The following is a 19,943-nucleotide window of genomic DNA, read 5'->3' as shown; positions in this document are numbered from 1 at the left end:
GTAGAGCATTTGTCTTGCATGAAACGCACCTGGGTTCGATTACTGGCATCCCATATTGTCCCCTGAGCACCACCAGGAAGAATTATTGAATGCAGAGCCAGAAGGAACCCCTCAGCAGTCCAGGTGCTACCTAAAAAAAGCTAACCAAAACCAAAATGACAAAACAACAACAATAGGGGCTGGAGAGATAGCACAGCGAGTAGGGCATTTGCCTTGCACGCGGCCAACCTGGGGTTCGATTCCCAGCTTCCATATGGTCCCTTGAGCACCACCAGGAGTAATTCCTGAGTGCAGAGCCGGGAGTAACCCCTGTGCATTGCCAGGTGTGACCCTCCCCTCCCAAAATAAAATAACAACAACGACAACAACAGATACACAATACAGTGTCACTGGGGCCAGAGTGATAGTACAGTGAGGAGGGTACTTGCCTTGCCCTCAGCCTACCGGGTTTGGTCCCTGGTGCTCCAGATGGTTCCCCAAGCCCACGAGGACTGATTCCTGAGTGCAGAGCCAGGAGGAACCCCTGAGTGTGGCCCCCAAACAAACAAGATGGCCAGAGCTACCAAAGCTGGGTTGCCAATGGACTTGTCCTCTGGGTGGCAGCCTCTAAAGCACTGGGTACCAGATGTGAGTACAGACTTCTTAGATGCATCAGTGTCATGAGAGAGTGCAGAGAAAGAACAGAATGTCAGTGCTTCTGGCATCCCCATTCTCTGGCTAAGACCGCACTCTGACCCTAGGAGGGAATTAAATGAGAAACCTAATTCTCGATTTGTGGGTTTTAAAAGCTGCAAATAAGCCTTTTTCATAGCAAATCGAGGTGTTGTATCCACTACCTCTCAGCTCTGCCATGGGGGAATAGTCATGGGGAGTTCTTCTGAGCATGATAAAAACTATTCCTTAGTCGCTTATAGCCTCGTGGGTCTTGCAAATAGAATCTGTTTAGCTTTCAGAGGTGGTAGTTTTGGGGACCCATTTCCCAGATGGAAATGTTAAGGTAGCAGATCATAGGGTCTGACTTTCAGCGAAGCTCTAGGGAGTTGCATTCCTACTGCATATACTACAATGGGAAGGAAGTTACTGCAGTTGCTTGTTTTTACTCTTCTGCCCTATTTCCAGTTCCTTTTACCCCTCAGTGAATTAAGGACATTTAGTATTTTTGTGCCGGTCAAACAGAGCTGCATTGCCATCTTGAAACAAAACTCCCCAGACCTCTCCTATGGTAATGAATTTTGAACTATTCCAACGGGTGTATTTTATAGGTCATTATTGACCCTCTCAAGGATTTCTAATTTCAGCAAAAAACTTAGCAAAATTTTTATCCAGTGTAACATGTGGGCTCATTTGATGTCTTTATATAAGGTTGACTCTTTTCTATTTTCCTTTTGAACCCTTCGAACATGTTTTAACCATTTCGCCAGCATGTATTAGTGAGACTTAATCCGAATCAGTTCACGTACCTGCTGTGTCCCTTGATCTTGTCATTCAATGAATCCATTCTGACACCACTTCTGGACAATCGTATCTACACTGCAGAAATGTGTTCAGTTCCCCCATAATGTTAGGTCCTGATGAAGACCCAGGGGAGAAGTTAGGACCTCAATGGATGTAACACATGTTCCCAGGGTGTGGGGAAGCACTGGGGATTTGTCTAAGGCACAGACCGAAGAACAAGCTTCTGGCTAAAGGCCTCAGCACTGTTCTAGTGAGGAACTGCAGTGAGTGTTTATAAGTGTCAGCAGAGAGAGCATCACTGGGCCCTCCCTGATGTTCACCGCGCCAGTCAGTTCACTCACAAGAGATGTTCAGTATGGCTGGCTTCATTTTTATTTCCTATTTCCCCATAAGAACAACAATAATGACCACAACAAAACCAATCAAATGGCTTGGAGGGAAACTTCCAGACGTCCCCCCATTGGATTCCATACCTGAAGGTAGCACAGACTTTCCCCTTAAAAAAAAATCTTTAGAGTTGATTGAGTTCAACACCACCCCCTCCCTAGTTTCATTTCATACTCCGTTTACCCATTTGCTGTCTGGAGAAAAAAAAAATTTCTCTGTTTTAAACTTTCTCTAGACCACAACATGTGTGCATAAATACCCCTTGTGAAAGTTACTCAGGATGTGCTTATTATAGATTAATTTCCTTTGCATCTTTCCCCCTCGTGGCTCTAATACAATGACCTTTCCTGAGTAAACATTAGAAATAGCACATGGCATGATTTCTGAGGTTCCTACAAGCTGAGGGAGCAGAAAGTGGCGGGGAATTGAGAAAAGGCCAGGCCACAAAAGGCACGTGTCAGAATCACAGGGCCAAATGCACAGGAGCAAGGCAGCCCCTGACTCGATCTGGGGCAGCGTACGAGAGAAGCAGGAATGGAATCAAGGAGCTGGAATGAGCTTGTAGTTGGGACAAAAAGAAAAAAAAGCAATTTCTCTCCCATGTCTATTTACTCTCATTTGAAGTGGAAAAAAAAAACTTCTTTGCCTGTCATAACGTTACTTACTAAGCAATCACTGTATCACTGTCATCCTGTTGTTCATCGATTGCCTCGAGCAGGCCCCAATAACATCTCCTTCATCCTAGCCTTGAGATTTTAGCAAGTGCCACATTGGAGGCTCCTTCAGGGTCAGGGGAATGAGACCCATCATTGTTACTGGTTTTTGGCATGTTGAATACGCCACGGGGAGTTTGCCAGACTCTGCCGTGTGGGCAGGATACTTTTGGTAGCCTGCCAGGTTCTCCAGAGTAAGAACTAGATAATAAGATGTCCCACGGCTGCAAATGTGGCCACGCGCTCCCAGGTGCTGGGTTTTATAGTCTCTGGGTCTTGACCGTTGATGGGATTATACAGCGCCGGGGGTGGTTGGAGGGTGTAACGCCTACATACTGGAAGATGTGCTCGAAAAAAAAAAAAGTGTGATCAAGAAAGTTAGATGATGAATAGAAACACCAGCGTGGCTTGGAAAAATAGTACAGGGGTTAAACACTTATCTTACTCCCGAGCAAGCCAGGCTGGATCCCCAGCACAGAACCAGGAGCTAGTCCTGAGCATGGCTGGCCTAAAACAGGAAAGAAAAGAAACACCACCAGTGCATGAGTTTGCATTGAAGAATTAGAAGGAGGCAAAGTTCAGGTCTGATATCAGCTTAGGGTGCTCCCTGGCGCATACCCAGCTTTTTCTAGCATCAGTTTTCTTGTGTGGCTCATGGCACGTAGCCTCATGACCTCTGTAAGATTCCTTCCTGCTGTCAAACCCTCCCTATGATTAGGGAAGTTGAGTGTCACCTGAGCAGCACCTTATCCCAACACACACTCATATCCATGGGATACGGTGAGACTTGAGTCCAAGAGGACCTGTCTGTGTATGCAGAAGGACCTCATGGTCAGTACCTAAGACAAGGTTCGAGGACTGGGTAATTAATACAGGGCTTAAGGCATTCTCACATGAAGTCAACCTGGATTCCATCCCTGGCTCCACATGGTCCCCACAGCATTTGTGGCCCTGGGGGTGCCTGAGAACTACCAGGATGACTCTGGTAATCCCTAACATGGCATGGTCTGAGCAACACTATATCCTCACAGTGAACTGGACTTCCTGGGCATTTCTTGAGAATGCCACCACCACCACCACCAACTAATCCCACCAAAATGCGACACCAAATTAGCAAGGTTTGTTCAAGCTCCACTTTGAAAGTTGCCTCTCTCCGAAGACTTTATAGCGCATCTTCAAACCTCAAATCTAAATGGACCCGATTCATTCAGTTAAAGCAAACGCCAGGCTCTGGAGTAGGAAATGTAGCTGAAAAATTAAAAGATAAGTCTTACATACCCAGGCGAGCAGGGATCGTGTTACTCAGTGAGTGGTAGCGTAGAGAGGGCAAAGGAGCATGTGTGCCTGGGAGGGGCAGGGAGGGTGGAGCACCAGGGAAGGCTGAACAACTTTCCAGTGGGAGAGAGGAACTTAGAGAGACTTAGGTGCTTTCGAGACAGTAATGGATAAGGAGCAGTTTTTAGCACCAAAACAGTTGGGATGAAAGAGTCAAGGGCACTTTTGTGGAAAGATGCCGCAAAATGTACTAAGACTGGAATGTAGGACACAGGATCACAGTAGCCAGGAACAAAAGCATCGAGTTAGGTTGAATCCAAATGGTGAATGGTTTTCAAGCCCTGTCAAAGGAATTTGGAACTACTCTTGTGGGCAGCTGGGAACTGAGAGGTTTTCAAGCACTTTCTAGGAAAAAATTAAGTTGTTCTGGCAGCATGGAGGCTGGAGAGGAGAGAGGGAGAGAGGGATAAAGGGAGAGAGAGAGAGAGAGAGAGAGAGAGAGAGAGAGAGAGAGAGAGAGAGAGAGAGCGCTCTTGCAGAACCAATAAGCAGCTTGTCCATGCTCACACCACTTGCTCCTGGCAGACCAGAATCTGAAGTTACACATCCTTTCTGATTAGACCCACAGCGGATACAGAGATACGGAAGGAGGGAAGCAGTTCGCTTGTAAAGAGCATGCTTCCCACTTGGGAAATCCCTAGGTTCAATCACCAGCACCTGCCAAAAGGAAAAAAAAACATAAGTATAGAAAGACTTTCCAAGAGACATAATGAGAATAAGCCAAAACTCTAGACAAGAAGTGGCACAGGGGCAAACAGAACTTTGTTCCAGAAATTCATGTATGAATTTCTTCAGTTCCTCTTCTAAACTGCATCTATAGCCAAAGCCCCCAGAATAGGTGTCTGTTCTGCAGTCATTATTCTCTGCCCTCTACTGCTGGCCTTGGGTGAACTATGGCTGATGTGGCTGCTGATTTAGGGTGCTGATAGAATTTATCTTTGTTGGAGATATGACATATATATTTTCCAGAGCTTGTTTGTGTCTTTTTTAAGGAATAAGCAAGGTAGCTAATGGCATATCATTACATAGGCGTAGGGAAAGTTCAGAGTTGGGGCAAAGAGGAAAATTTAAATCCAAATTTCCAGTTTCTTCTGATCGGATTCCACTGTCTGCGCTTCACAATAATGCAGAAGTCTGACGGTGTGCGTCTGCTGTACCCCCGAGAGAATACCTTTGAAATACCAGGCGTAATGGCAATTTTAGTTGTCGACAGCAGCCCGACCCCTCCCAGAAACCCTTGCCTTAGGATCTCACAATGGTCTACAGAAGTAAAACTCATTAAGGTTCCCCGTGTCAAGTGGGCAGCATTATTATTCTCATTTCTCACACTGACAAAACAAAGAAGAGAGATGCTCTTCTGTTGCTGCCCAAGGTCAATTCCAGTGGCAAAACAAGAAACACAACTCAGTTATGTGCCCTCAGCCATTATTAGGCAGCTTTGCACTTTCAAGGAAAGCTGAAATAACTTACCTAAAACCAGAGTAAATTACATTTCAGAATGGAAGCAAGAACGTGGGCTTCTCCCACCCCGTGCCTGTTACCTAAATCGTCTTCACTGAACGTCAGTCGACCTTTCCCAGGAGGATGCAATCTGATTACTACCTAAACAGACTAATGGTAGACGTGCTAGATCAAATCAGCCCCGTGAATGGCAAAATGAAAGAGTCAAACCCACAAATAAAGTGTGCCTACCCCTGAGAAAGAGTTGAGGTGAGAAAGAAAAGAACTTCCAAAGAATGTGTACTGACAAAAGAAAATCAAGGTTTCAAATAAAGGTGAAGTTATAAATCTGAGTATATAGACCGACGTTTATAAATAACACGTATTCTACATGGAAAACATAATCATATTCACTGTTTTGCGATCCTAACCCTCTCCCCTCAACCACTGCCTATATTTTATTATTTATTTATTTTATTTATTTTTTTAAACATTATTTAGTTTTTGCTTTTTTTGGTCACACCCGGCGATACACAGGGGTTACTCCTGGCTCTGCACTCAGGAATTACTCCTGGCGGTGCTCGGGGGACCATATGGGATGCTGGGAATCGAACCCAGGTCTGGCCGCATGTACGGCAAATGCCCTACCTGCTGTGCTATCACTCCAGCCCCTTGCCTATATTTTATATGTGTATTATATAGACATATAGATGTGAAATGAAATTTAATATTCAAAATAGATGGCCAGTATGATTAACCCCATTAAAAATGTAGCAGAAAATGTAATAGTCTATCTCTTGAGTTTAACGTACAAAGACCTACTGCCCTAACTGCAGACTTACGTTCTTCAAAGGAAAACTATGTATTTTAAAGATAAGTCTGTTATTATGAAATTTGTGCTTTAAAATGCATTTCTAAAAAAAGAGAAATGTCACAGTGAAAAATGATAAGGAGTTCGGGTAATAAAAAAAATACATTTTATAGAGGAAAGTTAATTTCTGTAAATTAGGCAAAAACCTATTTGCAGTTGGAAATCTAAGAAGGGATAGTATGATATGTTTAAGAAGCAAAGGTCTGTATATAAAATTTATGCACTAGGATAGGTATGAAAATACTGAACCATATATGCGAAGATTGGAAAAGAAAGATGGTTGAGAATTTTGAGAACTAATTTAGAAATCGTTTTCTTAACCTGAAAATAAAATAGCAGGATAAATAGCTACACATGACTGTGATCAATAATTTAATTTCAGTTTAACATGAAATTAAAATTGTGATACACAGCTATACATCTATTTCTGTTCTTTACAAAATGACTTCACAAACTGACAGAACTTGAATAAGACAAAAATCTAACACATACATATATCTAACACATACATATACATACATGTATGCATGCATACGCATGTCCCATTTCTAAGTAGGGACAAAGTTTTTTCCATCTAGAATGTGTGCAACAATCTTAACAGTCTGAAGTTCTTCCGGATAATCTCCTACAAGGGATCCTGTAAAATAAATGGTGAGGGGCTGGAGCGATAGCACAGTGGGTAGGGCGTTTGCCTTGCACGCAGCCGACCCGGTTTGATTCCCAGCATCCCATATGGTCCCCCGAGCACTGCCAGGAGCGATTCCTGAGTGCATGAGCCAGGAGTAACCCCTGTGCATCGCCAGCTATGACCCAAAAAGCAAAAAAAAATGGTGAAATTTAGACATTTTCATCTATCATATTTGACCTTAATTTTTCTCATGAGTTTATTCAAGAGTAGTGCTAAAGAATGTAATTCACATAATAATTATCCTCAGCATCTTATCTGTCATTTCTTCAGGGTCCACTGTATTATTTGAATGAATGAATGAATGAATGAATAAATGCTACCTAAACATAGCAGGAGCTCTTCCCTCAGCCAAAGAATAAGAACACAGAGGCCTGGGAGAAGGCAATCAATATCAAAGGTGTAACAATATAAACTCATTTTTTGTTATTGTCATTCAGTAAAATTGTGCATGTACAGCATATATACAGAACATCTAAAGAGGTTAAATACCCACTAATCAACTCATTCAATGTTTTACAAAATCTCCCGTGCACAAAACCACTCTAGTAGTTACTAAGTTCATAGCTGTAAACAAAAGCCTCCTTCTGAGACTCACAAAAGGCAAAAAGTATAACAGGAGGTAATAGACGCTATACTAAATAACCATATTCTGGATATTTAGCTATGGAAGGGCAGGGCTGCTATTTGATAGGTTGGTCAGCACAAGTCCATTTAATAAAATGCCTTTTGAGCAGAGATTTGGAGTGAGGAGTAAGTTCTGTACATTATCTGGGAAAATCGTATTCTACAGAGAAAAAAGAGCAAATGGAAAGGGAATCCATGGTTATCATGCTCCAAGAATAATCAGGATGTCTGTGTAACCAGGACAGAACAAACAAGGAGGGAAGTAGAGCAGATCAGACCAGGTTGGTCTGAGAACTCAACCTGAGCCAATGGGCCTGAGGTCTTCCAGTTTGATCCTGAGCAAGTATGGAAGATTCTGGACAGAGGAGTCATGGGATCTGACCTAAGTTTTACTGGGTTTTCTCTGGCTTCCTGGTTCAGAATAGATGGAAGGATGAAGAGCAAAAGCCAAGAGATCATCTGGGAAGCGACTGCAATAAACCAGGTAAGAGATGATGGGACTAGAGGGACACCCATGGGATTGGGGAGAAGTGATGAAATTCTGGTGCATTTCAAAGCCGAAAGATTGCCTGATAGGTTATATATAAGCTATGAAAGAATAGTATAATAATTAATTCATTACTTAGCCTGAGAGACCAGAAAGATGGAGTTTCCATGTTTAACTGAGAATTAATTACTGAAGTGAAGCACTTTTGAGGATGGTAGATAATTAATTAAGATGAAGAGTTTAGGGTTTTTTTTTTTGTTGGTTGGTTTTGGTTTTGGAGCTTCACCTGCTGGTGTGCAGGGCTTACTCCTGATTGCATTAGATTGCTCCTGGCGCTCTCAGGGTACCATATGGGATGCCAGAAATTGAACCTGGTTTGTCTACATGCAAGGAAAGTGCCAAGTCCCAGAGTTCAGTTTTGAACAAACATAAGGCTCAATGAAATAACAATTTCCTTTATTTGAGACCCATTACTTGAGATTCCATGAGAATATATAGTTCATATACAATATTTAAATCCTCAGAACTGGATAATAAAACCAAAGTTGTTTTATATATAGTCCATTCGTTAGAACATTCCATGTCGTGAAAAAAATGAACATATGCCTTACAGAAATCTCGCAAAATAAAATTATGTTCCTCCAAAAATTGTCCATTCCAGTGGAAAAGATTAAAAAAAAAGAATGAGTCAAGCTCATAAACACAACAGAAAATGGAGCTACATAGAACAATGGCTGCAATTTGGCCAGCGCACGAATTTTAAGTGATGCTGGCTGGAGGGCTTTAATTATCTCCATTGACAGGATACTGGTTTCCAGAACACTGGAACTGAGTTTTATACTTCCTGAAAACACCAGAGTTGTGTTAGGTAGGCCAACTTTATATGCAATGGACTTTTGACAAGACTTCTTTAAATATTATCTTGGAAGTTAAAAATATTGCATCTAGAAATATACTGGCTTGCATTAAGGAAAGAGAACATAACATGCTCTCTTATCATTATAAGATAAGAATCTTATCATTATCATTATAATAATCTTATCATTATAAGCTATAGCTTTATAACAACGTGAGCTATAGCCTGCATATCCTATAGATAGCTTTTTTAAAAAAATAAGACTAAACGGTATATTAAAGTTTATAGATTATATAATCTCTGGACCACCCACCACAACCTCTGTAGTACAAGCACCCAGACACAATGTGTAAATGAAAGGGCATAACTGTATTTCAATGGTGTTGACCAGAACTAGCAGTGAGCTGGATTGAGTTCACTGGTCATAGTCTGTCTTTCCATCGCCAGTCTCTGCAAAAAAACTTAAAAAAACCGATTTGATTGTATGTAATTTTCTATTCGTGAGTGAAAATATTTGTTAGAGTTGCAATTAAGTCTTCAGCAAACTTATGAATGGGATCTATCAGATAAAGTTTAGAGCGATCAATTAGGCAAAAATTGAGAGGCTCTTGGAACAGGGTGGTCCCAAGAGAGGTGGTGGGAAGTTGGTAACATTCTGGATATATTTTGATGGCAAGGTACCAGACTTTATTAAATGAATGTAGAGAGTGAAGAAAGAAGAAGTGAAGGAAGAATGCAGAGAGGAAAGAAAACGGTTGGAGATGGCTTCAAATACAAATTGGTATGCTTGTGATTATGTTTATATAATTTTCTTCTTCCACTTTTTTTAGGGATACCACACCTGGTGGTACTCGGGGCTTTTTCCTGGCCCTATGCTCAGTGGTCACTTGATTTAAAGAAGGCCTTTGATTCTGTTGAGACGGAAGTGGTCATGAAGCCCTAGCCAATCAGGGCATTCAAGCCCAATACATCAGGATCCTCCGTGAGCTGTATTGCAGATTCACTACCAGGATCTCACCATTCTACAAAGAAGTGATCCTTGATGTCAAGAGAGGGGTGCGGCAGGGTGATACCATTTCACCGAAACTCTTCAGTGCCACCCTCGAGAACATCATGTGACGACTGGAATGGGAAGGAATGGGAGTGAAGATAGATGGTCGGCAACTACACCACCTCCGCTTTGCTGATGACATTGTTTTAATAACACCAAACATCAGCCAAGCGGCACAAATGCTGGCCGACTTTGACCGTGAGTGTGGAAAGGTAGGACTACAGCTGAATCTTACGAAGACAATGTTTATGAGAAACAGCCTTGTTCCTGACGCCCCATTTGCTCTCAATGGAACGACCATCTCCGAATGCAACAGCTATGTGTACTAGGTCGAGAAGTCAACATGACAAATGACCTGGCACCCGAGCTGCGCAAAAGGAAGAGAGCGGCTTGGAATGCCTTTAAGAACGTCGAAGAAATAGCTAAGAGGACGAAGAACCTCCGGCTCCGGGCACATCTCTTTGATTCCACTGTTCTTCCTGCATTAACATATGCCTCAGAGACCTGGGCCCTACGCAAACAGGATGAGAACGCTATTCGGGTCTGCCAAAGAAGAATAGAAAGAGCTATGCTTGGAATATCACGTTTCACTCAAATGAGAGAAAGAATCCGGAGTTCCGACCTCTGTCGACGATCAAGGATCAGGGACGCTGTCTCATTTGCCAAGGTGTCGAAAATCAGATGGGCTGGTCATGTAATGAGATTTAAAGACGACCGCTGGACTAGAGCGGTTACCGACTGGATTCCACAGGATGTCAAAAGACCCCGTGGCCGCCCACCTACCAGACGGTCAGACTTCTTCATCAAGATCATGAACGATCTGTTTGAGGCTCTTCATGTTCCCAGAGCGAACAGATGCCATTGGGTTACACTAGCTCACAACAGGGACAAATGGAGACGTTACTGGCGCCCGCTCGAGCAAATCGACGACTAACGGGAAGTTAAGTGATAAGTGATGCTCAGTGGTCACTTCTGATGGTGCTCAAGGGACCATATGTGGTGCCAAGGATCAAACTGAGGTAGCCAAGATGCAAGGCAGAAGCTTTATTTAGCCCCTCTTCTATCTCTCTGGTGTATGGGCTGGAGCGATAGCACAGCGGGTAGGGCGTTCGCCTTACAAGCGGCCAACATGGCCGACCCGAGTTCGATTCCTCCGCCCCTCTCGGAGAGCCCGGCAAGCTACCGAGAGTATTCGATATGCCAGACACAGTAACAACAAAGTCTCCAATGGAGACGTTACTGGGCCCGCTCGAGCAAATCGACGATCAACGGGAGGGCCTTTACCTTTACCTTTTACTATCTCTCTGGTGTATAAAGCTTATTTTTTCAATCTGGCTTCTTTAAGCACTCTTTTAAAAAAATGTTTTGTTCACCATCAGATCCACACACCACCCTTACCTCAGAGGACAAGATACTCTCCGTCTTCAGGAAAACAAAGGAAGAAAAAGTCGCCCAAGGAAACTGTAGGCAGAAAGCTTGTCATTTATTATCAAGGATATACTTCATAAGGGACATCACAATAGCAGTGTAAGCACTCGCCCAAAACCAACCTCCGGTTTTGGTTTCCTTTATTTTCCCTTAAGAGCTCCTTTGGCTCTTAAGAGTGCGATGAGAAACAGCATGGATGAGACTCTGCCACAGCATGAGTTTCCTGGCTCACGACCTCTTCCTCTGGGCTCATCAACAGTCTGCATCACGAGCACACTCACTCCACAAAGTGACTCACAATCATTTGCATTTTGCTTTGACAGACTGATCATTAACATAAAGCCATTCCTGCATGACTTTCTGAAGGACTTATGAAGACGTTCATGGACAGTTGAGCTGTGAATTTCACAGAGAATTTAAATTATTCTGTTCAACGTGTATTGTGCTCCTTGGTTTAGCTGAAAAAACCAATTGAACAAGGGAGCCCCATTAAATGATTATATTTCAGTTGGCTAAAGACAGGACCCAAATAATCAGGTAGGGAGTTATTGACTATAGCATAGCTTGCAGTGAGACAGACATTTTAGACATGTAGCTCGGGAGAACAAAATCATCATTTATTCATTCATTTCGTGATTTTTTTCTCCTCCTTTAGGACTTACTTGCAAGAAATGTTCTAGATTCTGTATATACGGACATAAACAAGATAAAGTTCCTGCTCTTAAGAAGTTTATTTCCCCTAAATACGTACTTAGATGACAGTAAGCCAGACACAAGTTTGTAAACAAATTAATAATTTGAGACTCTGTAAGTGCTATGAAGCATTGAGAACACTAAGAGAGAGAGAATTACTCTGAGAATGCAGCACTTTACATAAGTCATTTTTGGAAATGATCTTTGAGCTAATCCCCGGAATAATGAAAGTTGCAGACTTTGTCTGACTTAAGTTTGTCAGACAAATGAAAAGCAAATTTAAGAATCTCACCATGAAAATTACCTTGATGGGTGTTGGGAGGTTCCTCTCAGGATGGGAAATGCGTGATGAGAGTAGACTATAGACCGAACAAGATGCCACTCAATATCTCTTTCGCAAACCACAGCACTCAAAAGGAGAGAGATAACAAAAAGGAATGCCCTGCCACAGCGGTAGGGTGGGATGGGGTATGGGGGGAAGAGGGGTGGGACGGATACTGGGACTGGTGGTGGTGGAGAATGGGCACTGGTGGAGGGATGTGTATTCGATCATTGTATAACTGAAACCCAACCACAAAAATTTGTAAGTCTACAACTGTACCTCATGGTGATTCATTAATAAAAATTTAACGAAAAAAATTACCTTGATGTATGGGGGGACTCCGGGCATCCTTTTAGACTTTTGGAAAGGACAGGAGCGAGCAGAATTTTCAGCTGTCTTGTGGGATGAAATTAGAGTTCGATGCCGTAGTGAACAGCATTTTCCTGATCTGTATTTGCTTTTTTTTTATTTTGCTGTAGGTTCCCTTTGCCTTGCAGGAGTTCAATGTAATTCTCATTTTTGAATTTGTTTTCACTTTTTGCTTATTTTTGGTGGCATAAAAACCTGCCAAAACCAGTACTAAGGAATCTAACAGCCTATAGTTTTCTTCTAGAAATTGTATAATATCAGGTCTCAATGTTTAATCCAGATAAATTTTGTGTGTGGCTAAAGAGAGTTCACTTTTGAGTTTTTTTCCATGTATACATCCAACTTTCCCAGCAGCATTTGTTAAAGATATTATCCCTTCCTCACTAAATGTTTCTTGACTTCCTTGTCAAACAGTAGTTGACAAGTGGACACATAGTATTGTGTGTTCAGTTTCTGGGCTCTCTATTCTGAGACATTCATCACTATGTCTTATTTTTTACTGGATTCCATACTATTTGAATTTCTGAATTTAATTTGTCGTAGCTCTGTAGTATAATTTGATAAGAGAAAAGTTTTATGCTTGTCGCTTTGTTGTCTCTCAGGATTGCTTTATGAAATGAGCTAAAGGGAGAACAAGTGTCACATGTGGGGTATAATGAAACTGAGAATAAACCATAGTCAATTAGAGGCCCTTCGAGTTTGCCTATGAAACTGAGTTTGTTAAGTGCAGTTGTTGGGGAGATGGAAGGGACCTAGAGATAGTGGCTGAGGGATGCTGACGCTTGTGATTGAAGTTGGGATTCAGCAACAATATATTACTGAAACATTAGTGTTTACATCCCTTAAATCAAGGTACCTTGACTTTTTCTTTTCTCTTTGGGTCACACCCGGCGATGCACATGGGTTAGTCCTGGCTCTGCACTCAGGAATTACTCCTGGCAGTGCTCAGGAGACTATATGGGATGCTGAGAATTGAATCCCAGTTGGCCGCGTGCAAGGCAAACGCCCTACCCGCTGTGCTATTGCTTCAGCCCCAAGGGACCTTGACTTTTAAAAAGTAACTAGAAATATTAGGAAGGCAATCTTCAGAATGACAAGAAACACTACTAGAGTCAAAAAATATACTTGTCAGTGATTAAAAAGTTGATCTATAGAAAACGATAACTCTAAACTTGTCTATGTTGATTTGTCTACACAGATTAATGTCGTGATTCAAAGTACATAAAGCACAAACTTAAATATCTTGAAGAAAACATAGGTAAATCCACAATCACAAAAATGTTAAATTTTAAACAAAAGATTAGGCAAATGTGCTAGTGTTATGCAAATAAAAGTTTTAAAACGCTAACATTAATTTAACATGAAAATTATTGTGATTATAATGCCAAGATATTGAAATATCAATTGTATGTCTATATTCTAGAAATAATAAAACAATTAAGACTTAAATTTATGATACAATAATTAAAATACCTGGAGGTTCTTAGATCTTACTCTTGGTTCTGTTCTCAGGAAACACTCCTGGCAGTGCTTGGGGATCTATATAATATCAATCAGGGTTAAATTCATGCAAGAGAAATACTCTATAACCCCTGGATATTATGCCTCCTACGAAGGAAACCTTTTGGGATGCTAATTCTTTTCTGTATGTTTGCCTAAATAGTATGCATTGTATTTATCTGGGCTGAGTTTTATGAATGAGTTGACTTTGGCAAAATTGGCACATTTATATTTCACATACTTTTCTGCATATATATTATATTCAATTGAACGTCATTAATAAAAGAAACGTGTCAAAACAATACTAATGAAGTTGAAATATAGATAGGAAAATTATGTGTAATCACCAGACGAAAAAAATTTAATAGTGTAAATCTGCAATTGGTTAGAGATATATATATTTATATATATATATTTTAGTAAAAAAGAAAATCACATGGCAGATGAGTTGTTAGAGATGTTTGCAGGGCTGAGAGGGCACTCCATGGGCTGGTGCACATTCTTGCATGCAGGAGGCCTGGGCTTGCTCATCTGATCCCCTGAGCAATGCCAGGAGCAACCCCTGAGCACTATTTGGGGTGACTTTTGAAAACAGAGTAAGAAGAAAGTTCTCAGAGCTGGAAAAGTCACCTCACTGTCAAGTGTGCTTTGTGTGGGCAGGCGCAGAAGCTGAGGAATAGAGCAGAGACACCCCGATCCTCCCAGAGCCCACGTGCACCTTCCAGACCCTCACTTGCTCTACTCTCTTTCTTTGACTTGACCAAAATGCCTGAAATTTCTGTGGAAAGAAATCCAGACAAAAAGCCCCAGAGTTCCAAAGTTGCAAAAGCAGTTATTGGATCATCAAAAATTTTCCCCAATTGATATTAACTTGGTCTGGAGCGATACGGCTGTCCCGAGTTCGATTCCTCCACCCCTCTCGGAGAGCCTGGCAAGCTACCGAGAATATTTCGCCCGCATGGCAAAGCCTGGCAAGCTCCCCGTGACGTATTTGATATGCCAAACACAGTAACAACAAGTCTCATGATGGAGACGTTACTAGGCCCACTGGAGCAAACTGATGAACAACGGGAGGACAGTGCTACATTCACTGGCACAAGTAATGCTTGATTTATGCTTCAAACTGATAAAAGTGAAAAATTGATCATTTAATCAGAATTCTAGGATTTCCGGGGAAAATATAGCCTTTAGATCGCACTGGGAAAATAAATAAATTGCCTCCTCCTCCTCCTCTCCTCCTCCTCCTCCTCCTCCTCCTCCTCTCCTCCTCCTCTCCTCCTCCTCCTTCTCTCCTCCTCCTCCTCCTCCTCCTTCTCTCCTCCTCCTCCTCTCCTCCTCCTCCTCTCCTCCTCCTCCTCCTCTCCTCCTCCTCCTTCTCTCCTCCTCCTCCTCCTCCTCCTCTCCTCCTCCTCCTCTCCTCCTCCTCCTCCTCCTCTCCTCCTCCTCCTCCTCCTCTCCTCCTCCTTCTCCTCCTCCTTTTCCCCCTCCTCCACCCTTTCCCTCCCTCTCCCCTTCCTCCTCCCTCTCCTCCTCCCCCAACCCCTAGCAGAGATGCTCCTGATGGCCGTGGGTGCTGAGAACTGAACTCTGGAGAGCCGCGTGCAAGTCTGCACACCTTAACTGCTCTACAATCCCTCCTCTCTCCCTTCCTTCCTGTGATCACTCCCAGCAGGCTTCAGGGGACCATTATTTGATGCTGGCTATTTAATCGAACCCAGGTCAGCTGCATGCAATGCAAGGGCCTTTTCCACTGTACTGCTCTCTAGCTGTGAACGGCTATTAAAGGACCATGGTTTACAGCGTGACTTAGAGTGGAGTGTTAGACATGCAATGTTCCAGCACCAATCCCAGCATCAGTGCTCTCTCTCCTCCGCCAGGGTCCCCAGGGCCCCTCCCACCACCTCTGACCCCAGCCTGCCACCTTGACAGGCACATTTTAAATTTTGGTGGTCAAAGTTTGGATCTCTTGTTTTCAGAGTCGTTGACTCCACAATTTGGACGTTCAGCTCTCCCACACCTTCACACGACTGGGACACTTGGGTCTCCTAAACTTGCTCCCAGTTTCTTCCCATCTATCTCTTCTGCGCTCCTTAATTCTTTCTTTCTCTGTCTTTTGAAATCAGATTTAAGTTAGAAAGAAAATGACACACAATGCGGTTGAATAAAGAGACAAATCATAAAAATAAGTCCGAGTACTCGACTAGCCATTGATGAAACTTGTTTAAGCTCAAAAAATAAGTGGCACTAAAATAAATAAATATACAACATTACAGAGAACTTCAAGGTTTTTTTTTTATCTTCTAATACTGAGAAGGCCGCTTCACAAGAGAATTGAGAATTCAGAAATAGTGTCCAGTTTACTGAGAATTCTGTGACTTTGTATTTAAATCAAAAGAAAGAAAGGAAAACGAGGAACAAATGAAATAGCTATTCAAAATGTAGTACAAAGATTCACACAGGAAGAATAAAGCAAATGCTTATATGGTTTTTGACAATTTTCGGTTTTCATTTTATTTACTTAAAACAATTTCGGAAACTGCCACCATTTTGAGATTGACAGACGGAAATCGGAATGCTTCAAAAATTAAATCCTTACTTTGGAGAGACAAGGTAGTACATCATCTATTGTGTTTTACTTTGATATGGTCCCTGCATTTCGTTTTTCTTCACTAGGGCCCATTAATGTAGCACTAAGTATTTTATAAAATACTTAGCAAATCTAAGTATTTTCACAAATCACAAATCATCCTGTTATTCGTTGATTGCCTCAAGCAGGCCCCAGTAACGTCTCCTTCATCCTAGCCCTGAGATTATATTCAAGGCTCTTTAGGAGAATGAGACCCATCATTGTTACTGGTATTTGGCATATTGGGTATGCCACGGGGAGTTTGCCAGACTCTGCCCTGTGGGCAGGCTACATTTGGTAGCCTGCCAGTTTGTCCAAAGTAGGAATGAAATAATAAGATGCCATAATAAGATGTCCGGGAGCTGGTTTTTATAGTCTCTGAGTCTTGGCCACTGATGGGATTACATGGCACCAGGGGGCCAGTTGGTGGGTGTGACCCCCGCCTATTTTATAGGAATTCAAATTAATTCTGTAGAGTATTTAAAAAGTTGGGTATGCAAAATAAACCTGCAAAACTTTTATTTTTCAAAAAAAAGATTAGAATGTAGTATTTGAATAACTAAACTAACTAGAGTACAAATGGGACCAAAATGTGTGGTCTAAGACAAGTCTTTTTATGTAACTCATGAAATAAGTCTCAGAAACTGACTGGCTTACACTCTGGACAAATAAGAGACTTCATGGTGTATCTGATACAATGAACCTTAAAAACAAACCAAATTAAAAAACAAAAAGAGTCAGAGACATAGTACAGGCTTAAGCAGTTGCCTTGCATGCAACTGACCTCCTTGATTTGATTCCTGGTTCCACATATGGACTCCTGAAGCCCACAAAGAGTGACCCCAGAGCATCACTGGGTATGACCCAACCTGTTCCCCACAAAAGGATGATGATTATTTTCAAGGTTTTATGAAAAAAAAGAGTAAAATAATTAGAAGCTCTAAGAAATATGCAGAGGAAAGGAAATATAATCACCACAAAGTCCTTAGCTTCACAATTTTTTAAAAGTGTAAACAGAAGTTACTAATTTTAACAAATTCTACTTCAACTGTAAAAAAAAATGACAACAACAACAACAACAACAACAAAAAATCCCCCAACGATTCCAACTGTGAGGAACATAAAGGATAGGAATAAAAGATGTTCTAAATACCCATACATTATAGTAGGGAATAAAATTTTTAATTAAAATAAATTAAAACAGCATAAAATATTGAGATTGAACATGAACTACCCAAACAACTGAAGAAAGGAATTAAGAAGTGTGTTCCCTTGGAGATTAGAATGGCTCCTTTGGGAGGGATAAGACTCATTAAAAAAGCAATTATCTTCCATCTCATCTATTTGCATTAGTTTTTGTTGTTTCGGTGTAGGGGGTCACACAGTCACTTGACTGTAGTGCTAGTGGTCACTTACTTGTGGCTGTAGGATTGATACCGAACCTGGCAATGCCAGGGATTCCCTTTGTTGTTATAATTTATTCATTTTCTTACTCTCTCCTGCTTGAGTTCTTACTGCTGTCTTCTCACACACTTCGTGGCTTCTCTGTTCCATTCAATCTGTTGTTCACGGACTCGATTTCACTTTTCATTTTTTTAACAATTATTTTTATTTTATTTTTTTTAATTTTGTTTTGAGGGGGCACACCCGCTGGTGCCCAGGGCTCACTCCTGGCTCTACACTCAGGAATCCTTCCGGAAGGGCTTGGGAGACCATCTGGGGTGCAGGGGATCAAGCCTAGATCTGCTGCTTGCCAGGCAAATGCCCTACCCACTATGTTATCTTTCTAGCCCTCACTTTTCATTTTTATCTTTTTTGGGGGGAATTCAGTAACTTCCTGTTACTCTTCCTCCAATATTCTTATTCATCTATTCTTCACACAAATTTGGTGAGCACTGCAGTGCTCATAGAACTTTGGTTGCCTGAGATGGCATACTTTGTTGTGGCACTCAAGATCCTAAAAAGCCACAGTGCCAGGCTTGCTCTCAGTGAATGTGGAGAGGTGCCAGGGATCAAACTCACGTCACACCCTTGCAAAGGAGATACTTTGCTCTGAAACTATTCCCAGGCTCCAAATTCTGGAAATAAGAACTATATTCTATAGAGCAAAGTTTAAAAATACCTATCATCCTTCAATACAAGTAAATAACAGGCTAGAAATATACTATTATTAATTTCCAATCTGGGCCAATTCTCTCGACAAAATAAAAAAGGTAAAGTAAAGGCCCTCCCATTGATCATCGATTTGCTCAAGTGGGCCCAGTAACGTCTCCATTGGAGACTTTGTTGTTACTGTGTTTGGCATATCGAATACTCTCGGTAGCTTGCCGGGCTCTCCGAGAGGGGCGGAGGAATGGAACTCGGGTCGGCCATGTTGGCTGCGTGCAAGGCAAACGCCCTACTGCTGTGCTATCGCTCCAGCCCCTCGACAAAATAATAGGGTAAAATTAATACAGTGTCTATAGAATTACAGCTGTGGATTTACAGTTTGCCATGTGCAGTGCACACACATGGCATGAGTTATCTCATTTAATCTCAGTCCTAAAATGTGAGTAGTTTTCATATCCTGATTTTATACACAAGGACAATGAAGAGGGTTCATTAATTTAAAAAAACAAATTTGCTGGCTGCTTGGAGCTTCCAGGAGGGTCTCTCAAATGGTCTTGATGCCCTTGGTGGGAAAACCTGCAATGGAGAAAGTTCTAGGCCACAGTTATTCACAGGGAGACAGCTAGATGGCCAGACTTAACCTCTCTATGAGTCATGACCTTTTTTCAGGGGGAACAGATGTGATGATTATTCTGGAGCGATAGCACAGTGGGTAGGGCGCTTGCCTTGCACGCAGCCCACATGGCCGACCCGAGTTCGATTCCTCCGCCCCTCTCGGAGAGCCCGGCAAGCTACCAAGAGCATCTCGCCCGCACGGCAGAGCCTGGCAAGCTCCCCGTGACGTATTCGATATGCCAGACACAGTAACAACAAAGTCTCCAATGGAGACGTTACTGGGCCCGCTCGAGCAAATCGATGAACAACGGGAGGACCGTGACTTCTAGAGGAGTTCTGATGGCACCTGCTTTGCTCGACATGACAGTGGTTTT

Source organism: Sorex fumeus, unplaced genomic scaffold (assembly GCF_029834395.1).
Source record: "Sorex fumeus unplaced genomic scaffold, SorFum_2.1 ptg000124l, whole genome shotgun sequence".
Lineage (NCBI taxonomy): Eukaryota > Metazoa > Chordata > Mammalia > Eulipotyphla > Soricidae > Sorex > Sorex fumeus.
Note: the sequence above shows the minus strand (reverse complement) of the source record.